The sequence below is a fragment of the Magallana gigas genome, chromosome 8 (genome assembly GCF_963853765.1).
Source record: "Magallana gigas chromosome 8, xbMagGiga1.1, whole genome shotgun sequence".
In the NCBI taxonomy this organism is placed as follows: Eukaryota; Metazoa; Mollusca; class Bivalvia; order Ostreida; family Ostreidae; genus Magallana; species Magallana gigas.
In genome coordinates this window covers 9,273,083-9,298,368 of record NC_088860.1, presented here as the reverse complement: position 1 = coordinate 9,298,368, position 25,286 = coordinate 9,273,083, and the positions used below count along the sequence as shown (strand labels likewise).

The 25,286-nt window shown below is 31.1% G+C and overlaps 1 long non-coding RNA gene across 1 annotated transcript in view; it reads right to left on the bottom strand.

Annotated features, from left to right (window-relative positions):
• Window positions 1-12,303, bottom strand: part of LOC136271075 (uncharacterized) — a 47,922-nt gene extending 35,619 nt beyond the window's left edge. The window contains exons 1-2 of the long non-coding RNA XR_010708879.1: window positions 12,225-12,303; window positions 9,644-9,715 (exon numbers count right to left, since the gene is read on the bottom strand). This is a non-coding gene — a long non-coding RNA (uncharacterized lncRNA). The remainder of the gene's footprint in view (window positions 1-9,643; window positions 9,716-12,224) is intronic.
• Window positions 12,304-25,286: the final 12,983 nt, after the last annotated feature.

The window sequence follows — 25,286 nt, the reverse complement described above, 5'->3', positions numbered from 1 at the left end:
GATATACGAAGCTTATACTCAGTAAGAAGTAACAAACATTTTTACATGTTGACTAAATTTAATTTTCTTATCATCGATGTTACACGATGAATGAATCTCTCTCTCTCTCTCTCTCTCTCTCTCTCTCTCTCTCTCTCTCATTTAATATAAATATCGGCCAAGTGATTATCGATTTTAAATAAAATGGCAAATAAATGATAGACGTTTATAGAGTGCATGAAGTTGCATACGGTATTCCGAAGTTTTAAGAAATAGTGTTATCACAGGCAAAGACACTGGAAAATGTTAATATACACATATAAACATCGACTTCAGTATCATCGATATTTGTTTCTTGCATAAGATTAGAAACCATCATCTATGGAGGTGAATTGTACGGCCATGCATGTTATTAATTGTAAATGTCGCACATATAGTTTTTATATTTATCGATAAAAATGAATTGATTTATAAAACGGCAATTTCATCGACTTGATATGAAACGTATAGTAGTATATTGATTGTGTTTACAAATCTCTTGAATTTAAGGAATTTCTTTTTTTTTTTTTGGGGGGGGGGGTTGCTGGTGGGTTTCTTTGGCACACACAAAATACAAAATATGTCATGTACTGTGTTTTGTTAATTTCTTCGAAAATAGTATCCATCATGTTTATATACGTTAATAAAATTAAAAAGAATGCGTCTCTGACACATTAAATGCTAAATCAAACTTTATTTAGAAATACCATTGTTAACTGCTTATAACTTGAAATTAACCCAAGAAATAAATTAATAAATAAGATGTGTTGGTCATGTTAGTAACGGGGGGGGGGGGGGTACTTCTAAACATGTTTATTGTTGCAACATCAGGAAAAGCTATATATTCCATTGTCACATTTATTTTTTGAAATCATTTTACCCCCAATTAATGAAGATGAAGTTTAAAATCAATTAAAGCTTAGATTTTATATTTGAATTATAAGTGTCCAGCTTCTATGAAATAGACTATTACTCAGATGCCCGCTTTGTACTGCGAAACTGAAAGGGTCAAATGAAACACGTGGTCTAAATTTATAAAACAATAAAATTTGCAGAGGTGACTCAGTTCATATACAAAGGTTAATTACGGTACTTTAAACGAATTACCACAGATGTGACCGGACATGTGTCTCAACACAGGTATACTTGAAACAAATTTTGAACAGTAATAATCTAAACATAAGTTGCAAAATAAAGATTCTAAGTGACAGGATGAAATCAGCAGTCATGTTTTACATAACGGCGAGTGATTGAAGATAAACAGAAAATACATTATAATATACATGTACAGGTAGGAATTTTACATTGTTAGATACAAAGATCAACCATATGATGTCTTCATTTCATCAAACTATATATTTTTTGTATATACGTATAAAAGAAGCTTTCTGTTCAAATCGTTTTTAGCCAAAACGTTCATCTTGTAGGTATTTTTTTATTGATTTTTATGGTGGCATATTTTTGCCATCTACATAACTTTTGATCAACAGAGCATATCATGTAAAGTCAAGATAGCTATCTCGTTAAGTCAAGATAACGTCTAGTTTCTCGATCGAAACTTTTTGTTGGTATAGCTATCTCGATTATTTATCTTGTATTTTGACTAAACTTCGTGGCATTTGCAAATACTTTCATTCACAAGACAAGATATAAGTTTTAAGATATTTGATAATATAATTTTGGAACTCACGCAGGGGTGTTAAGGAAGCATTAGGGCAATTAAGCGTCATATTTTGTCTGTTATATTCAAAATCGTGAAAATAATATACTATTTTGAATTAGATCAACAAATTAGTATTCTCCTTATCGGGAAGTACATTACTGCCACATTGGTGCATTATCACGTGACAACTATAAATAGCATACGTATATTCCGAAACATAAAATGAGATAGAACAACACTACCCCGCGGTTTCCAAAATAAAATAAACATAGCAAGTGAAGGCAAAACATCTCAGTTTAATCAAAACCGCTGTTAGAATTATATGTTCTTCTTAATTAAACAGTTATTCACCCGGCTCTCGTAAAACCTTTCCAACTTTTATAAAGTTTGCACGGAAAACGGTATGTTGCATCAAATCAACACACAACGTGCGATTCTAGCAGCACTTTTCAATTTAAGCATCGATCAATTTAGCGATTCATGTTTAATCATATTTATAAAGTTGCACTGTCTTGAACATTTTAAACTACATGATATTGAAAGTGCTGTATAAGAATTAAAATTATCATGTTTTATCTTTTGTTTTATTTTGATGAATTAACTTAATCTAAATACATGTAAATTTGTTTGGTTTCATCACTAACTACATGTAAAACATGTGCTCGTTAAAATAAGAAATAAACACAGTATAGGGAAAAGACATGATAACATGTTTTGTTTTCGGGTCTTTTTTCTCTCTCTTTTTAAAATCGAACATTATGAAAATGCTATTATGACGTTGGAAAAATAATTTATTCTTTCATTTCATTATTGCGAAAGAATAAATGTAAACGATATCAATAAACATATAGATCATCATTTATACACCTGATCAAAGAATAAAACATAGAACGAAAATACCGTCCCTGTTGAAAGCTCCTCTGCTCAAACCATATCTGAAGTATCTAGTTGTTTTTTTTGTTGTTCTTTTGTCTCCAAATGCGTTAACCTATGGTCACAAGCCGCATGCCGTCCACGCTTTTATGACGACGTTTTGTTTACATACTAAAAAAGCTTGTGATCACGTTATAGTGACTATTTTAAAAGGGTCGTTTGCAGTCCAGACCGGAATGTAAAATATTCAAATAAAAACCATATTCAATATTTTTCAAATGCGTTTTAATTAAACAAATCCATTTCTTTATTTATAAACAGTCATTGTTATAGCTTTACCTGTCTGTCTAGATAATTTAAATGCTTGACTCTATCTGAACTCAAATCTTACTAAAAATTCTTAATCCCTAAACATTTTAACAACTTTCTCAAATCTCAAAAAATATGTTTAGTGAACTTATTTTAATGCACTTATAATTTGTTACAACTTGAAATAGATATTTATTTTGACGTCATTTACATTACCATTTATTTACAAATTGGAGAAGTAAACTATATCAAACAACCAGTAATAATACAAGGAGATACAATACATGTAATACAATTTTTTGACGATTATATATATATATATATATATATATATATATATATATATATATATATATATATATATATATATATATAATTTCCCAATACAACAAAAAATAAAAAATAAATCGGCACAGTTTTAAATAATTTAAAAATGATAAATATCCAGAATAAAATCACAAATTGATCCTATTAACCGCAAACGTTTTCGCCATTCCTGGCTCTTCAGGCAGTTATGTACAAATGACTAATATGTAACGTAGTAACGTCAATAAGCAAAAGTTCATTGTGACGTCATAATAACGTTAAAGTAGCGGAAAGTTAGAGTCACAGAGCAAAAAGGCGCTAAAATATAATAATCGCAAATATAACAAATGATTCAATTATATCACATGCATATAATAAATTTTTCACTGGGTGCGATTAAGTTTTGGTTTAAATAATTTAATAAAGTGGTCTTCCTTGGCTAAGCGCAGTATTTCATTTTCATTTGGAAGTTTATAAAATGGGAATAGGGTAAATTTTCCCTGGCCGCATTCAGCAAAATGTTCACAGCATGGAGTATTACGAACACTCGGGTCTTTAATCTGTTGCTTGTGGACACGAACACGCGCGTGTTCGTGTCCACAAGCAACAGATTAAAGACCCGAGTGTTCGTAATACTCCATGCTGTGAACATTTTGCTGAATGCGGCCAGGGAAAATTTACCCTATTCCCATTTTATAAACTTCCAAATGAAAATGAAATACTGCGCTTAGCCAAGGAAGACCACTTTATTAAATTATTTAAACCAAAACTTAATCGCACCCAGTGAAAAATTTATTATATGCATGTGATATAATTGAATCATTTGTTATATTTGCGATTATTATATTTTAGCGCCTTTTTGCTCTGTGACTCTAACTTTCCGCTACTTTAACGTTATTATGACGTCACAATGAACTTTTGCTTATTGACGTTACTACGTTACATATTAGTCATTTGTACATAACTGCCTGAAGAGCCAGGAATGGCGAAAACGTTTGCGGTTAATAGGATCAATTTGTGATTTTATTCTGGATATTTATCATTTTTAAATTATATATATATATATATATATATATATATATATATATATATATATATATATATATATATATATATATATATATATATATATTAATAATGACTACATAAACATGCCAAATCTAGCATATATCTGTCAATTCTCTGAAAAAGTATGATTCATAAATTATTGTATGAAGCGATTGTGTTTTGGGTTACTGTTTCACAAAATCTCAATGTCATGATTAAATTCTGTATATTTTAACCGTATGCCGTTGCATCGCGGTCATTTCTGTAAAACTATACATTTCATTGAAAACTATGCCTCCTTTTTTGTAAAGAAGGGTGGTGTGTTGTGAAACATATTAGTTTTTGTTTTATTACTTTATGTTTTATACTTTAAAAAGCTAGCTCCACTCGGTCCCTTAATTGAGTGTCATTACGAATAGTTTTACAGACAGCATTGTCAATCATGAAATAATCACAGACTGGAAGTCTCTTATTCATTTCCATGGACAATGAGGAAGAATTGTGTGCTATTTGAGTCTTTTGTGGGACACGGAGACTGGTACTGACCAAGATCAGTGTGTTCATTGAATAATGTTCTCTCCTAATAAAACACGTTTGAAAGATAAACACTTATCTTGATTTGACACATAATTTTAAAGATAAATGGTTAAGATAAATGGTTATACAATTTTCATGCAATGGTTAATCAATTGGTATATATTAACTTCTACGAACCTTGTAAAATCTAACAAATTATTTTTTCTTAATATATTAACCTTGTGACCTTCAAAATTATTTAACATATGCATTATAAATTACGGTTTCTACTAACAAATAATCTTAAAGGAGATAAATGTCAATTTTATAAATTAAGAGAGGCAATATGTATCAGTTACTTATTTGTAATTGGTAAATTTTACATTTGTTACGTATATCACCTTATTAGTTATCATTATCATTATCAGTTTTTCATGTAATAAAGTATACAGTAAATACGACAATGACTTACAGAATGCATGTATCGTTGGGTATCCCCGTCGGAACGTTTTTAAAGCCTTGATATTGGCATAACACATCTTTACATGTTCCTTCATAACAAGAACAGCCAGCAGGACAACCATCAGTCATACCAATAAAACACACCGTAATCAGAAGAAACGACCAAAGAATGCAAGAACTTCCATTCATTTTAACGTTCGTTGAATAACTCTTCATTTCCAAATCGTTATAAATGCATTTATTTACTTTCATTTAGTGAATATGCGCGGCGTATTTCAAGCGATGACACAGTTTGATTTCCGAATATACTAGTGCTCATATAACGACAAGAGGTAAACAAATGAATTACAAACTCGATTTAATAACATTAAAATAATTGGGTAATTTGAGTGTACAAACGTTTTCAATGTGAGATCAGCTTTATTAGCCAATAGGATTGCTTTAAAATTAAAGGAAGGTGTCAGTAATGTAAATAATTAATTGACATTTCAAATTTGTATTAGGTTCAGGAACCAGAGCTGAAATTAAAACTGCGCGCGTCTAAAAAAACGATCTTCAAAATGATACAAGCTTTTTAAAGTTTCTATTCGTTTCGTTGTCTTTCCTCTTGAATATTTCCAGTTACGTAAATGACCCAGTTTATTTGGAAAATGATTTCAACTGAGAATAATGCTAGGCCTGACTTTGATTTTCAAGTAATCTATTTTACATGACGAATCTACCCGGAACTAATACGATCCTTGCATGTAACGTGATGTGTCCTATAATAAGAATAATACTATGCAAACTCCGTTCTAGTACAATTTATTACAATGGAGGAAAGCATAAACTGCATTCGGACAATGCAAACATGCTTTGTTTTCCGTCATAGATCAACAGATGTCAATGGAATGAATTCATTTTAACAACATGAAACGATGACATTAGCTGGTTAATGTCTTCATGAATTCTTCATGTAGGACTCACATTACAGTTCAGACACAAATTGTAAGATTAATAACATTTTAACAATATCATTAATGTACGTGTACGGGGTTATATTCTTAAAAACGTTAAACTCAATCATGCTTTTACCCGTTGCATTAGTTACGACTCGTATTTTCTGCAAAAAGTTTATTACAAGTAAGGATTGTAGACTTTAAGATTATATTAACTTGAATTACTGTATGTCGTGAAAAATATCAGTAAATCTTGATACTGAGTTCTAAGAACAGTAACTATTACAAAAGCGTGTATCGGAAAGCGAGGAACTTTGGCCATTCGTACTAGATCCCCAGAGAAAATGTACATTGTACCATGCAGCGCTAATGAAAAAATAAAACTGTTCCGTAGAACATGTGATGAACTAAAAACTGTACTTTACATCGGCGAGGGATCTCAGCCAAAAATACCAGTAAACTGCATTGAATTATCCCAGATTGTGCCGCAAAAAAGAGACATAACAAGGTATTTTAATTCGTTTATTTTGTTATGTTCATTTTTATAATTTGTGAATTCATTTTATGTAAATCTATGTTTTTTGATTTTGTGACTAAATGTTTTGTTTAATGATTATCTTTGTTATCTTTGATTTATGTAAATTCATCAAGTTGTATAAAATTTATCATCACATACAATTTTTCATTTTTGTTTAATAAACATTTGCAGCAAAGAAAAATATATATAATAAACCATTTTACTATATGATTGATTAATTCTTAGCTCTCTGATTGGCTCATATCCAACTAACTAGGGAAAAAAACCCTATCAACTGCATGTGACCTCGAAAGTCAATATCACATTTGACTTTCTCTACATTGGACTAAAAATAGATCGTCCGATGAAATACCGCGTTTCACAGTTCGTTCGGCTATAATTTCAAATTCAAATATTCGCTTGCTAACACTCAATTTGATATGTCGGTTTCGATATCTCACTGAATCATATGATACAATAATTATTGCTGGGGTTTTTTTTTTCGATCAAAAAGATGATATAGTTTCCCCTAAAATTAAGGTACAATATTCACTTCACTTTGTATCAACCTCTTACGATAAAACACCGCCTAATGATAAAAATATCATTAAGCGTTGCAATTGCAACCCCTTATACTTTGAATTATTGCATTAATAGTTGACAACATCAACCGCTAATGATAAATCGCCGCTTTATGTTGCAATTTTATCATTAAGGGTCGCAAGTTTACAGCAGACCTAACACTTAATGAAACAAGCCAAAAGCTACATGCTCAACCCCTAATGATACAAACATTTTTATCATTAAGCAATGCATTTGCACTCTTAATGATATAATATCCATACTTAATTGTAGAACTCTGCCCATTTTTTTTAAAATATCTTGGAAAGAAGCAAAAGGATTGATGCCAGGAAAATAGACAGACATAATGTTCAGGTTTTTTTTTCAATATTCGCCAGGAAATTCAAAAGTTTTTTTTTAAATCTAATGAAAATACACATATACTATCTTGAATATGTGTGTATACAATGTACCAAATTATACACTTCTATCTTGTATCTAGCAATACTCATGACTTCAAAATCGGCATTTTTTAAAGATTAAGTTTAAAGTGAAGTAACCGGCGCATTTTTTTAAGTGGAAAATGTGTCAGCAGCAATCGCCCACAATGGAATTAATATGTTATAATGTGATATCACATTATAAATTTATAATGTGAGTTACATCGTGGGCAACAACTTCGGACACAGTTTTCTATAAAAAAAAAAAAAAAAAAAAAGAAGTTTCATTTTTTTTATATAAATATCTAATTTTATTTGAAGGTGAACTTGTAAAATGCAGAATTGTATTATACGATACTTTATTTTATCATAACGTATATTATAGAGATGTCGTATCTCCTTAAATTTTGAAGTAATCATCATTCTGGATATGGATATATAAATTATTGTAAGTTTAAGAACAATCTCTTTCCAAAAGTAAAATTACTGCAAAACTTAGACAGAAGGAGACCAATAATCAAAATTCAATTGAAATTTAGTTTAAAGCATCATTTCCTGTAAATGAATATAGCAAATATTGATTTTAAAAAATCCTTTAGGCAAGTTTTCAAAGTTAAAAATGTTCTCTGCTGTAATAGAATGAGATACGTAGCTTTTCCATTTAGCAGTGTATATATGCGTTTTTGGTAGTGTTTGAAGAAATTAAGTAAGCGATGTGGTCCATTCGTCTCTTGTTATTTTTTAACCGGGTTTTTCAACGGAAAAATCCAGTTATTGAAATAGTGAAGATTGTGGGTGGGCGGCTGCCAAGTGGGTATCCTTATGGTACGGATAACTCCTCCTACAGTTTTCAAGATAGGAAGTTGTTCTTTTGCAGATCAATTGTACATATATGAGAAGTGGGTACATAGCTAGAATTTTAATTTCTGGTAATTAATGAAAAATATACCAGCGTTTGAACTTATCATTTTTGGCAAAATATTACATATAGGGTACCCTTATTTTACGGATAAGTTCTCCTACAGTTTTCGAGGTAGGACGTTCTTCTTTTGCAGATCAATTGTACATAAATCAGAGGTGTTCAAATTGCTAGGATTTTGATTTCTGATTATGAATGAAAAAATACTAGCTTTTAAACTTAGTAATTTTTTGACAAAATATTGCATATTGGTACTCCATTTCTCTGGATACGGTAGGTAGCGTTTATCAATGCAGGGTTGACATGGATTGTAGATACAGTTCACATAAAAGGAAACCATGTTTGCTGTCACATTGACAGCTTTTCACTTGTTTTATCAATGTCAGGGAGTTAATGCACTTTCAGATAAATTTGTGTATTATAAAGATAAAGTCTGCTATATATACTAATTTCCAAGAACTAATTTTGAATGATTGTTTTTTTTATATTATTGACCTACTAATAAACAAATTTTTCCTGCAAAGAAATGATTCCTTAAAAGCATTTTATATTAGAAATCAAAATCTTTTCAACTGCATTTAACAGTTTTTAAACACAAACATATCACGAAATAAGAGATATATGGGTCACATCACTCACCTAAGCAACAAAGGCTAACACCAAATTAATGGTATTGAAATATTATCATTTGATTTTATAGACATTACATTTTTGATAGAAATATTGAAATTTCTGTTATGCAATTTTAGAAAATACCATGATCACTAGATGGTTATGACCATACTTACTGGAATGTGCAGTAACAGCCATAATGCAAAATATATCAGAGAAGCATCGCTCGGACCCTATTTATATCTTACTTGCTAACATGTTCCAGTCGACTTTAACACAATCAATTTAGATTTCTGATTGAAAAAAAAATTAATTATTTCATCATCAATTACAATTGAGTAAAAGTTTATTTGCAGTAGATTAGAAACGTGAATTAAGACCAGGCAACAATCTTTTTTATCTAATAAATAAATCGGCGGAATATTTATTCTTAGGAATAATACAGTAGAGTAACAGACTTACAGAGTTTGAAGCTGTGATAACCCCTGAAAGGTGTTGCCGTCAATCCTACTTATCTGATTGCCTTGGAGGTACCTACATGAGTAAAATAACAATAAAATGATAAAAATAGGCTTGGAAGTTAACAATAAAAATCAAACAGAGAAAATTATTATGCATATGTAGAATAAATACAATGATGTAAGAAGGCACGTTGGTTTCATATTACTATAATGTTATTTTCTTCCCTGCACACATGTTAGAGTTTGTAAGATTTAATATAAGTATGAAATTAATATTTCCGATGAATGCTTGTTAAAACCTTTACAAATATGTATTATAGACCTATTGCGTTGATCTCTGCATTGGCTAATAATCCTGGTGAAGTGCGTCCAGTGACTGTCATGCAATGTCATGATAATCAAGTAAACGTTTGGTCGAAAATATAATCATTATGGAGCTCATTTTTAATTTATTACTAAAATATATTTTATTATTAGTAAATACGATATAAACAGGGATAAACAGAGAGACAACAGCCCAAAAGTTAAATTAGTACATAATTAGGCGGGATCACAAAATATATTCAAGGAGATTTTTTTTTTTGCACATCACCAATGGTCAAATCATTTTTTCAATGTGTGTATTCGAGACTTAATCATCATTCACGTTATTGGAAGTTGATTTTAATCAATTCTCATATGCACTTACTAGGGCAAAGCTAAAGTGAAACAGTGTTTGGACCTAAGCACAAATCAATACCGCAGACAACACTTAGTTCTTGAAAATAATCGATAAATTCGATGCTGAAGCATTGTTTTTTAAGAAGACTTATTTATTAATACCATGAAAATGATAAGATTTCAAATTGTACAAACAGTTTAGATATTTTTAAAAGTTGTATGTATTCCTACGCCAGAGTTCAATGTTTTCTCGGTCAAACAGACGCTTGGTTGTCTCCGTTAATATCCGACAAAACAGAGTCTCTCTTGCTTGTCGGAAATAAACGGAGACAGCCGAGCGTTTGGTTGAAATAAAAAGAGTTCAATCTTGCCTGGATCCATACAATATCTAAGAAATATTTCGATTACTGATACTACTTGCCATGCAAAATCACATATAGTTGATTTTGAATAAATAATGATCGATAAAATCAACTCCCGTCAGTACTTCAGTACTTTGATTCTAAATATAATAACAATAAGGCAACAATATACAATTATTTAATGCTTGAGCAGTCAATAGACCAGAATATTTTCCCGAGGTGCAGGGAACAGCTCAGTATGATATATTGCCCGAGGCCAACGGCAGAGGGCAATAGATCATACTGAGCTGTTCCCTGCACCAAGGGAAACAATTCTGGTCTATTGACTGTTCAAGCATTAAATAATTGTTTTATTACCTAATTGTTTTATTACCTAATTCCTTTTTTAGTTTTCTGGGTTTACAATTTGCAAACTGCAAATGGTTTTCGTGCCATTATGCAATATACTAAGATTTTTTTTTCATCTTTTACATGCACCAAACTTGTTGCATGCATTACAACATCTCAGTTTAATATTACATGTAGTTTACACAAAGAAGGAGGAGTCTTCAACCCATTAGATTTTAAATAGTCTTTTACCTTAATATATGAGGCTTTAAAATTGTTGATTATTTGATACTCCATTTTGATAACATTGAATTTTGTACTTAAAACAGCGTCTATGTAAAGGAATATACATTCCCTGAGAAAGGATGTAACATTACATGTATAACATACACGCGTTCTGATATACGTTGCCGGTCCAATAGATCACAGTCTATTGACCGGCGGTCCAATAGATCGCAGTCTAATGACCGGCGGTCTAATAGATCGCAGTCTATTGACCGGCAGTTCAAAATAGATGCAAATATTTAATTTGTAATAGAACAACAAAATCCCTTTGATTAGGTAATAACATTATTTATATCAGACAAGTTTCATCAGTTTACTGTGGAATCATTTAAATAATGGGGTCAATATTCGTGGATTGCTAAAAACTTAAAGGTTCATGGAGACGTTATGTCGTGTGTTTTCTTATACCAACAAAGGGGAATATGACTTTATGACCTTAATCAATTGAATAATTAATTTGTGGAGGATGTTTATTCGTGGTAAAGAGGTCCCACAAAATCCACGAAAGTTGAACGACCATGAAATCTAATGATTCCACAGTATCCAAGAACAGATTTAAAGTAGAATTTTTTTGTGCAACCAATGAGTACGATATAAATTATTCTTAGCTATTTAATACTTTAACAAATGCAATGATTTTAAAAAATAGAAATATAATTTTATCAACCAAACTCAGAACAATTGAAAAATGACGACTGCTTTTGTCACTAAATATTTGTCATAATAAACCTTTAAATATTCTTTAAATGTATCAGAATCAAAGTCTTTCATTTTTATCTGCATATTCGAGGTACACGTATTGAATATTAAACATTAAATTTCGTTTTTCTTGAAGCAAGGCTGTTGTGTATTTTAGTTGAATTTTCTCTTAAACAAGTACATGTCAGTATGCTCAATTTGTTACAAAGAAAAGGTAGGTAAAGGGAGTAATATATTTTTGTGACTTACAATGTTTTAACCTGTAATAATCCTTGAAAGGCATTCCTGTCGATTCCACTTATCTGGTTGTTACGAAGGTCCCTTATTGGGTATATAAAAAAACCTAATACGTTAATCACAGAATTGACATAAAAAATATATTAAAAAAAATATTGCATCCGGATATGTTTCATATTCCAAATAAAGTTATTATTCGTATTAACATGTATAACTTATTTTTGCAATTTAGATATCCAAAAACAACGCAACAGTATACACTGGTTAAACTTCAATATTCATATTCACATTGCAACAGTTAGGTTGCAAAAGAGTTTTCAATGCTTCACATCTATATCATACGAAAGCCGAGAAGGATCATTCGAGATTCGAGATTCGAAATACGAGATTCGAAATACGAGATTCGAGATTCGAAATTCGAGATTCAATATCTAAATTAACCAATCAAATCAAGGATCTGAAAATATGTATCCTAGCGACATCAAACTGTTCTAAATAAAAATCATACGTACATGCTCTTATATACAAATAAATGCTATGTTCACTTCTACCTACCTTACTTAATAATTATTTGTATTTACTTTTACACAGAATATCTAAGTAGACTAGTAATAATGCAGTGTGCTTCGCGGATTTAAGTGATTTTGTTTGCCCTGGTGCATTTCCACCTGATGCGTTTGAACCCTAAGGTATTTCACTACCAGTAATAGTTTAAAACCCAGGTTTATTCACCCCTTTTGTGTAAAAATGCGGTTATGGTAGAGAACTTCATAAGCGTAGCTAATTTTTTCTGTAGGGGGTCCTAGGCCAATTTCAAAAAATTTTACTATGTAAATTTAATAAGCTCCAATTTTCCCGAGGAGGGGGTCCAGATCCCCTGACCCCCTCCTTTCTAGATCCCCGCATGAAGATTAGTACATGTATCTAAATAATCTAAATATAAATACTCTGTCCTGTTTCACTAATAAATATAAGCATTACTTATCGTTTTTATGTATGCATACAGTGATACACTAGTACTATGATTATAAACAAATCATTGAGATATTATCACATCATACGGAATTATTAATAAATACAATTTTTTTCCTTTTCCTCAGTAAACAACTTATTATGAGTCTTACTTTTGGAATTGTTTTCAATATAGAAGGATACCTACTCTCTACAATTAAAGGTAGGGATGATAGGGTGCCAATTTGTTCACATTGCCGATTTCTTGTGCAGAGAACAGTAAAACCTTTTATTTGATTGTGCATGAATATTTCAAAATTAATTGTTGTACATATATTTTGTTATAATTCATTCATTGATATATCAACAAGAAAGAATAAAAGCATATGTTTCACAGCCAAGTTAAGTTTCTCTGTAGTGTCCCCCCTACCCCCCCCCCCCCCCGCACCAAAATTGACACTAATTACATATAAGTCATACAAATGTTTACTTTTTTTGTAAGTAAATCTCTAAAGATGTAAATAAGCACTGCAAACAAAGATGTGTGTATTTAATATACTACTACATTACACTTAGCCAGATAAAAGGTAATCAGGATGAAGCTACAAGGGGTGAGTGGTGCAAATTTACCAATTTGTCGCCATACACACAGAACACCAAATAAAGAAACTGTGAGTGGTGTGTGGAATGCATAAAAGATGGCGGCAAATTATCTCAAATAATAAGTGCAAAAACCCACAAATAGGCTGTTATTTGTTACATATCCTGCAAAAACATTGATAAAAAATGTTATCGTCCCATAACATAGCCGATTAAGTTAATCTGTACATATGGTCAACGTACATGCAATTCTAATATACAAGAAGGCGGACGTATCAGGCGGGGATCCATCAAATTAAATTTCAAAAATGATCGGTTAAATTACATTAAATGCTTTGAAAATTGTTTTAAACTATCGCACGGGTCAAAATGCGTGATAAAAGCTATGTACAGTGTAATTGGAAACTTTCATTTTATATCAATATGTAGTATTACCTATTATAACAAATGAGAGTATAGCACAACTGCCACAAGCAATACATGTCCTTTACCGGCACCACCTCCCTCCCCATGAAAAATGAAACAATTGTCGTTTTATTTGCTTAAATGTGTGTGGTTCAAGATTTTTCTAAAGGACATACCCGATTATATTTGAAAAAGAGTCGGACGTTTAAAACTAATTTTGTCAACATTTTTAGATTCATTAGGTTATATTTTGGTCCATTTGGGTAAATATATGCACTCTTTCCTACACTATAATTATTGGAATATTAAATCCGATTATAAGAGTCAAATTAAAAATCAAGTACGGATATGTACCTGTTTATCAAAAGTAAAACTACTCATAATTTATCTACAGTGCATCGTTATGGAGCTACACAGAAAGTTTTATATTAATTTGCCGAGCCAAATAAAAAAAACCTGGAAAACGAAGAGAAAACAAAGTGGGGACAGAATAACTGACAAATTAATTAGGACTATATAGCCCCCCCCCCCTCCTCTTGAAATGTATATACTGAAAACAGATTATTGACGTACAACATCCGCACACAATTTAAAGAAAATTTCATGTTTTTTTTTATCATTTTCGCTAGCTAATGTAAGACATCACACATACCCCAAACCCCCTCACGGAAAAGGAAATGCTAGGTGATGAGAGAGAAAGAGAGAGAGAGAGAGAGAGAGAGAGAGAGAGAGAGAGAGAGAGAGAGAGTCGATGTAAATCACAGATGCGCTAAAACCGTTAAAATTAAAGCTTGCTACATGTAGTTGGTCTGCCCTACCCTAGCTACCTCCTCTCTTTTCTCGTTTTAGAGGCTTAATTATTGTCTATATATATTTGTAACAAATCAAATCAATTTCAAATTCTAAATCAAAACTGAATTTGACACTACAAAACTCTCTGTCTGTCTGTCTGTCTGTCTCTCTCTCTCTCTCTCATATCGACAATGGCATTGCCATACCCTACAATACACTATTCTTATCTGGATTTTTGTCTTTGAGGTTGTAAATCATTATATCTTCTATGGTTTAAAACTTTATCATAACCTATATTTTGACATGTCGATTATTTCATTGAGTTTCGTTTCATAGCTGAAACATTTAGATTAAACAGATCTTTCTTCGCTAGCCGATTTTTACACAGTTGGGGCGAATACACTTCGGGTTAAAATTATTCGGGGGGAAATACATACAGGGCAAACAAAACCACTTAGATTCGCAAAGCCAACAGTGTTATTTCTAATGTAATTGTTTATACTGTGTGGGGTTAATTCATCAATGTTAATTTAACCATTTTATAACCACTATATAAGAGCTATTAAGACATTTATTTGTAGGAAAGAGCATGTACGAATGATCCTTTTTTTAGAACAGTTTGATGTTGCTAGGATACAGGTTTCAGATCCATGATTTGATTGGTTAATTTAGATATTGAATCTCGAACTTCGAATCTCGAATCTCGTATTTCGAATCTCGTATTTCGAATCTCGAATCTCGAATGATCCTTCTCGGCTTTCGTAATATCACATTTAGTAAAAATAGATATTTTCATTATCCTAAACTATTAAAGTCTGACAAATATGACAACTAAAGCAAAAAGAAAAAAAACTAGAAAAAGCCTCAAACAATTTTTGTAAAGTTGAACTTTGTTCATATTCTCTGTTTGTAATACGTAATTCAAAACTGGTATGTTTTGTATATGAAAGCGATGCTTCGATTGTATTATGTGATGCATATATCAGTGAAACGAATTGATTTTTACAACCCACACCTTCATTACTTAATTGTTTAAAGTATCCACTTTACAACATTAAAACATCCGCAAAATAAAAAAAAAATACTTGAAAAAGATTGTGAATAAAGATTTTAAATGAGAAGATAAAAGTAACACACACGTTTTCTGACATATTGAGTGATTGGAGATGACAAAAAATTATATGCATGTATAATATACACATGGAAATGACAATTTGTTAGAGATATAAAAATAAGACCCCTACCAAGTGTAGAATTAAGGCCTTGACTATATGTAGAATTCGCAGCCCAAAGATAAATGTCAAACCTAAGCATTGGTAAGGAGGCACAATCATTTCATTATACAATTTTTGTTATCTTTGACGCATTAAGCAGTTCATATAAAGAAATGCAATTTTTAACTTCTTACCGTATATATCCTTCATAAGTTATTTATAAGACAAAATTGACGGATGAAAAAAGGCATTTGTTTATCAAAGTTATTGAAATATAGTTAAGGCATATCTACATGTAATTCTTGAGTAAAGAGATTTGTTACGGGGCCCGTTTGTGTGACGGAAAACAAGTTATGGTGTATGCGTTAATTGGAAGTCTATTAAAATGGTAAAATGCATCAGCAAAGAATCAAATATAAGGTGTAAAAAAGTGAAGCCCTATTCTGGCTTGGAGGTTTTGAGTTAATAGTTCAGCTTTATTCAGGCTGATTGACCATGGATTATTCAGGACTTAATTCAGCGTTCTTAATTCAGAGCTTGGCAATGCAATAAATCCCTCAAAATCATAAAAAAGCAGCATTTATATAGACAATAATTACGTAACAAACTAAGACGACAACTATACAATATCGCAATTTACACAATAATTACAGAATTACATTGATAATAAAAAGTCTCGATCATATTGTTCAAAAAAAAGAAAAGTTCATAACATATATATTGAGGTTGTTGAATAGTTTAGTATGATATATGTGTTTAAAGGTGTAGGCAATTTAGCCCCCCCCCCTCAGATATCTCAATCATGTTAAAGACCCAAATAGTGTCATAGAGCGTTCGCTGAAAAAATTGTAGCGCGTCATACAAATCGGTCAACCTGCTGCGCAAAATCTGTACTGCACTGTTTTTAAGATCCGTACAGTCGAGTACACGTACAATAGAGAATTTTACAATATCTAAACCGGGCCAAACGTACCGTATAAGTGTTGAATGTATACGTAATACAATGAATTCTAGCAACTACGTTTCTGAAGATTACTACAGTTTTCAAGACATCATGACTTCTATTTGCAAGCAAACCTATTTTCAGCTATTGGAAAAAGTCTCAAAAAACGCTTTATATAGAACTTTCTCCTGATTTTGCATCTGAACAATAGCAGTGCTGTGTACAATACAACACTGTAAATAAACCTCTCAGGGAATGCCTGACACAAAGAAAATGCAATTACGCAGTAAATAATGAACAAAATACATCTTGTTTGAATCATCAGTTTTATGGATTATATTTAAGGCTAGATACACCAATAATTAGCGGCAAATAATATTTCTATTAATATTTTCAACCAACGAGCGCCAAGTAAACATTTATATATCTATAACAGTATAATCGAAACAACAGTTAAGAAATAAATAAATATAACTATTTATCCATAAAACTACAGTGATTTTTGTTGCTGTTGTAACAAAATGTTTTCAGAATATTAAGCAATGCTTAGAATACACAGTGCATAACGATGTGTGACATCATAAGAAAAACGAATGCTAATTTGCTATAGAAGAACCGGTAAAAGAATTCATATATAAAAGTTTATAAACTTGTCAGTCTTTTTTTTTATTTACTAAATTTCAAATAGATAGGCAACTATAATCTTCTTATTACTCCGTCACACTTTACTAAATCATGATACCGGACGTCTTTTTGCCAACGCGTTTGTTTATATATTTTGCATGCGTTTCGTCTCATTTTTCCCCGCAAAATTGGTATGTGTCAATGTATATTAGCTACGTACACGTATAATTAAGGATATCAAATGCTGTAGTTGTAACTTTATTATGCCCCTCTTGTATAAAACAACTATTAAGGGATAACACCCCAAGAGATAGACAATCTAAAACGCTTGCTCGGGGATCACGTTAGTCAATGAAATATAACCCTCAAACCCAGAGTTTAGCGGAGGGCATCACTTAAATCCGTCTCCCAGGTATCCCAAGTGCTTCAAATGATCTTTCCCATACCAAAGCACTGGCGTTTTAAGTCTCTCTGTAAATATTAATGTCAACGAGCCATCCCTAAACATTTATGCAACTCAACATATATACTCGGTTATGTTCTTAAGCGTACCTTTATAGAAAACAACAATTATGTATGTTGCTGTTATTACCAAATATGTTTCCCAGGCTTTCTTACAGAATAATGTTCGTTATCACCACATGTCACTTTAAACTATGCTGAATATCTAGTGCATTACGATGTGTTAAACCTTAAAAATAGTCAATAATGATTCTGTGTTCTTGAATACTATTAACACAAACAAAACAAAACAAATTTATCTATTTAAGGTTGCTCATTTCATCAGGGCTTAAATACTTTTTACGACACAATGTCACAAGATGCTTAACGATAATTTATTTTCTTCAAATAATCATAGTTCAGTGCACGCGTTTAAAGTACCGCGCTTGTGAACCGCAGATCCCGAGTTCTAATCCGCTAGATCTTTTGTTTTTATCTACTGAATTAATTCATTTAAAACTCATCAAAGTTAAATCAGTTTATCAAAGCAAAATAGTACCGCCATTAAAATAACCCCCAAAACCCTTGGGGACCTTTACGCATATTAGATGGTCATCGCTTGCACTTTGGGATATTAGCTTGAACGTGTGACGTCACAGACTCTCTGCAGATCATCTTATCAGTCGCCGCTCTGAATTTTACCCACCAATCCCTCCCCTTCTTTATTGCGGTTGCCCTATTGAATTTTTATGTTATTTCAATTGAATACAATTTGATAGTTCAATGTTTCTGACGCTGCGGATTATTTTTTTTCAGGATGAAGCTGTCACCATAAGAGTCATCCCTATCCATTACGGATGTCTGATCTATGAGAGACAACTGTTGAGCTTGTCAGCGACTAGTTCAGCCTACCAGTAGTGCTCACGTGGACTTTAAATGGTTAATATAATATGTTTAAGTATTAATGAAAAGGGGTATACATTTTTACGAATGAACAGCTTGTCCTAGGGTTGTTCACCTTGTACATGTATACTGTATTCATTTTAATTTCGAGCAGCCGTGGTCATTACAAAATATCCTATAATGCTTAAACACAGGGCTTTCTGTAGACTCCTAAATAAACATAACGAATTGATATCCTCGTAATATCGCGAGAAGTACATCTCGCGGATTTCGAACACTTTCTTATTTCTCGGTCACAGGTAAACTAAACGTATAAATAATAGGAACTCAGCGTTAGCAATTTGATAATCAGTGAATTTGAAGCAAAACGGTTGAATCGTGGATTTAAGTTTTCATGTAAAATAAGAAATATACAGTATTTCATTTCTTTTGAGCTATGAAATCTAATCCATGCATTGCAGGCAACATTCTTTATACGATAGAAAATATTTTTTTTAGCCAATCAGAAAGCGCGTTAGAGCCAAAATTAAATTATTAGAAAATGCTTAAAGGTGAGAATATCAATAGCTAATATCGGTTAGCTACAATATGAAACAAAATGTTTAAAGGTGAATTTTACAGCCAGTACTACATGCCTAAATGTTATTAGATAATGGTTTACAGTATATGTCGATAGCCCTTAACTGCAAGCTATGGTCACGATTTTGGTTAAAATTCATTTTTCCGAATTTGATATTTACAGTACTTCAGTAAGAACATTTCAATAGTCAACCAACAATTTAGTTCCATTCGCCGTGTTATAAGCGAGTTACAGAGCTTACAATTCTTTGTGTCGTGTTAACAAAGCTTACGTTATGTAAGTTTTTTTAGAGATTCAAAACATACAGATTGGGTTTAAATGTATCAATGGTGCTAATATTTAACGAGTCTAAAATAATCACATCTTTTGTCATTCTCTTACGGACAAAAAATGTTATTTTGAAAACTATGATGCATTAAAAAAATAAAAATAAAAAACTTGCGTTAACCTATAATTATCTACTTAAATATGTTCTACCATTTAAATTATTGTTTTAAGCAATTAATGTGCAAATATTTCACAATATTAGAATTAAATTAGACTTATAGGCATATGCATGTTAATGATATACATGTATAATTGTAATTGTTTTAAAAGAATATTCTTTTTACTTAAGATTTTTGTTACAGTCCAAGTATGCATAAACACGTGCATGTACTCATGTACAGTACCATCTTAGTGTATTATCAATAAGTAGGGGAGGTGTTTATATGATATAAAATGTGATTTTGATTAAGTTTTATAGATGTAAATAACGTTTACTTATATTGTATTATAACCACTTAAGACATTCACAACAAGTCGTATGTTCATTGCACACCAGTGTTCTACATTTAGATATATTATTATATCATTAGGAGTGCAAATGCAACGCCTAATGATATAAATGTTTGTATCATTAGGGTTTGACCGTGTAGCTTTTGGCTAATTTGTATCATTAAGCGGTGATGATGAAACAATACAAACGGATATTTATTCATTTTACTTAGAATGGTATTATGATTATCATGTAATACACAATAATATTAATTAATAATGTAAAACAAACTGTGTATAAGTATTGGTATTGTATCTATCATGTCATGAATCTGTATTATTTAAGGAATACGGAATTATTCTATTGAGTATTATGAGGTGATGAATTTGGTGGGAGCGTGATATAATCCAATAAAGCGCGAAGGGCGTTATGATACTAAATTTGACCACGCCACGACCAAACTAATCCCCTCATAATATTCAAAGAATCATTCTTTATTACTTATAGATTTATATAATTTTCAGCGATTATACGATTAAGTATTTGAATATAGATAAGCAAACCCCGCTTGCACCCAAATAATTTGTCATTTGAATTGTTTGGACTATACAGTAAAAAATCGATGTGTAGTGTTATCACAGGCATAGAAACTGAAAGATGTAAATATATTAAATTATATGATTCAATGTATGCCGATCCTTAATCCTTAGTCATTTTTTTTCCATAAACATTTTAGCAATTTTTGTCTCAATTTAAAAATGATGCATTCTTATCTTACGGTAGTCCTATACTCGGCACTAAATCGGCTCAATCATTAAAAGCTTAGCTTTAAATGATAAATATACATTCTAGCAATACATATACAAAAGAAAATATGTATGTTTACATGCTAGTTTGTTTGTTATCACCTCTCAGACGGGTGTACCCCCTTGCGAAAATTATTGACAATTATGAAATTTGCTAGACGTCCGGTTTTCCTAAAAATAATTACCAATTTTGGGAAAATTAGAACTGAACATACAAAATAGAGTATAAATATTTATTTAAGCCATATCTCATCAATAATTTTGCGCAAATTGTTGTAAGTAAGTACGCTTTATGGACCTGATGTATCAAAATAGAATACAAAAAATGCAATGCTAGTATCGCGTTTGGTAATTTTTTTTACTATTTTATGGACTCAAACTTAAATTCATGGTGTTTATTCTATAGACTGACATCTTAGAAAAAAAATTTGGTAAAATAAATTATATGTTGACGGATTACTTTTCACGCTATAAGCTCTAAACCAAGTAGACCCTGACGAAAAAAATCCGTAAAAAAATCACATTTTGCTACAGTTTTCTGCCTAGATCTGGTAACAAAGTGAGATATCATTTAAACATTAATTAATTGACAATTGATTAAATTCGAAATAGCTTCTGTCTCTAAATTTAAACCGGTTTTAGTAAAAGAAAAAGAAATATTCGCGGGGGGGGGGTCAAAACAAAGAAGATATAAGCATACCTGAGATCCTGGTTAATCAGAAACTTCGTTTTTCATTTTACTTTAACAGAATCGAGTTTCTCAACATTAATCATTTCTATCTCTCAAAGAATACATATATTACCGTTCTTATTGCTTATTATTGCCATTGTTTACAACAGCGATGTAGAGCAAAATCAATACCGGGTATCAAAAACGCTTTGTAAAAGTCGAATCAATATTGTAAAATCCATATTATGACGTAGTGCGATACTCGGACTACTTTAAGGTAAATATGTTGCGATTAAGCATTCCTCAGAGAAACCCACGCTAACTAGCGCTTCACATTTATGAACAGTTATAAATCCACTATTTTGGAATGGATTCTATACCTTTTGCAAAATATTTGGACACGTATTTCCTAAACTGGGTTTATAAAATTCAAAGATATCAACTTGAAATAAATATTGAGTTCTGACATCATTAACATTAATATTCATTCACAAATTGGAGAGGTAAACTAGTTATAATACAGGGGCATACAAGAATACAATTGATATGGCTTGATTTTATTTATATATTTTAATGATGACTGAAAACAAGCAGTTTTTGAACCGTATGCCTTTGCACCGCGGTAATTTCTGTAAAACTTGTCATTTCATTAAATACTATGTCACCCTTATTTTTATTATAAGATGGTGAAAGATAATAATTTTGTTTTATTACTAAATGTTTTATAATTAAAAACGCTAATTCCAGTCGATTCGTTTAATTAAGTGCCATTATAAATGGTTTTATAGACAGCATTGTCAATCATGAAATGAGCACAGACAGGCAGTTTCCAATTCATTTCCATGAGGAAGAATTGTGTGCTTTTTGAGTCGTTAGAGGGACTCGGAGATTGATACTGACCAAGATCAGATGTGTTTATTGAATAACGTTTCCTTATAATCAAACAGGTTTGAAATATAAACACTTATCTTGATTAGACGCATAACTAAAAACAAAAACTGTCTAAACACTTTCCAAGCAATGATCAATATTTTTGTATATTTGGATTTTGTACGAAACTAAATCTTTAGCGAGAACAAAAATGCAAGGCTGCATTGGCATAATTATCCGGCAGATTGTTCTCTATATAACACATTAAAACTAAAAATATAGCTAGTTCAATGCACCAGCGGTGTCTTTTAAATGTGCACATAGGTTAGGATTTTGAGATAGATCTAGAGTTTGAAAATTAAAGAACACTTTTTGCGTTGAAAAAAGTAAAATATATATTGAAAACATGAAGCAAAGCTCTGCACACCTCTTATTATCTAAACACCTATGTGCAGAGGCTTAGTTCAAACCAGAAGATGTGTTATCGCGTTATGATTTGTTTGTACACATCGTTGCAGTTATGAGACAGTATCGTTCAAAAAATAATGATCCAATGCTTTTATTTACAATTTTTACCTTTATTCTCTTTTAACAATTATGACTTATTTTTCGAAATATCTGCCCTATTCTACGAGTAATGCGCCAATTACGGAAGCGATTTTAACATACGAAGTATGCTGCAAAAATGGTGCATGTCGCTATAATATTCTTTTTTCACAATTTTTTTTTTATTCTGTTAACCGATAGATATAAACTTTCGTATGATAATATATTGATAAATTGGATTAACTCAACTGTTATTCAATTAAACTTGTTACAACATAGGTATAAAATAACTAGATCCAGTTTGCAGTCGAAAGGAAAATTGGGGAAAATGAAGGATATTGTATTTATACGCACCAGATTTGATGATAAGGTCTTCTGTGTTATGCGTAAATATCACTCAAATCAATTAATTCAATTGAATAGGAGGAAAGAAAGTACTGATTTAAATAAACACCTGTCATCACACACCTAATGTTACCTTCCAGTACATTTGTCTATATTGCCGCTAATAATATTTTTAACGGTATGTTGGATATACAAGGTTTATATCAATTATCCTAATTTCTTTATTGTAGCAAGACTTTTGTATTTTAGTTTAATTTCCTTTGTAACATGTATAAGCAAGAATGCTATATAATCTGTTGAAGAGAAAAGGGTAGGTAAATGAAATATAATTTTCTGTTACTTACAATGTTGCAAGCTGTGATAATCCTTGAAATGCATTACTGTCGATCCTATTTATCTGGTTTCCATCAAGGTCCCTTTATGAGGACATAAAACAAGCATTCATGTCAATCACAAAGTTAACATAAAAACATTACAAAGAAAAGAAATTATTGCATAAGGATATGTTATATTCCAGTTAAAGTTAATTTTTCGTGTTTATAAATTATTTTTTACAATTTAGAGATCCAAATGCACCGCTAAATTATACACTGGTTAAACTTCAATATTTATTTTACAATGCACCTTCTTTAGGTTGCAGGACAGTTTTCGATGAACAACTTCCATATCACGTTTAAAAAAAAAATACTAAACTCATTATCCTAAATTAATTAATTAAAATGATAATTAAAACATAAACAATTAATATTTGGATTCGATAGAACAAATCCTTAAGGTCGAGATCTAGTAAATGAAAGGTGCCTACAGGTTATAAAATTTAAGATTTATATTCTTTCAATGATGCTTCATAACAACAGGTTTGTTTGATAGGGTGTACCGGGGCTAAAATTGTTGAAAAACACAATAAAAAATATCATGTTTCAAACTGTAATTTTCAATGAAATAATGAGGAAATAAGAAACACATTTCAGAGTTTTGTCCATTTTTGACAAATAAAATATATCTAGATAATAATTGGGTTTGATAAAGGAAGTTTGTAATTAAAGATTTTGAATGGAAAGATAAAATTAACAATCGCGATTTCCGTCACAGTGAATGATTGGAGATGAAAATAAATTATATGCATGTACATATATAATATACACATAGGAATGACACTTTGTTAGATATATAGAAAAAAATATATACTAAGTGTAGATTTAATACCCTGACCAGATCTCACAGCCAACCTATAAATGTCAAACATATACAAATATAACTAAGAATGCACAATCATTTCATTATTTTTTTTTATTTTTGGCGCTTTGAGCAGTTCATTAATAATATTCAATTTTCAACCTCTTACCGAATGTGGCCTTCATAAGTTATTTATATGACGAAATTGACGGATGAAAATTCCACTAGTTTATCAACATTTTTCAAATATATTTAGGGCCAATCTAATTTTTTAGTCAAGAGATTTGTTTAGGGGTTCGTTTAGTTTGAAAGAAAACAAGTTATGGTGTATGAATTTATTGGAAGTCTATCAAAATAGTAAAATGCAATAGCAAAGGTGGAGGTGGATAGGGCATACGCTACGAAAACAACAGGATAACATCACAAGGCAAGCCCTATCCTGGAACCCCCA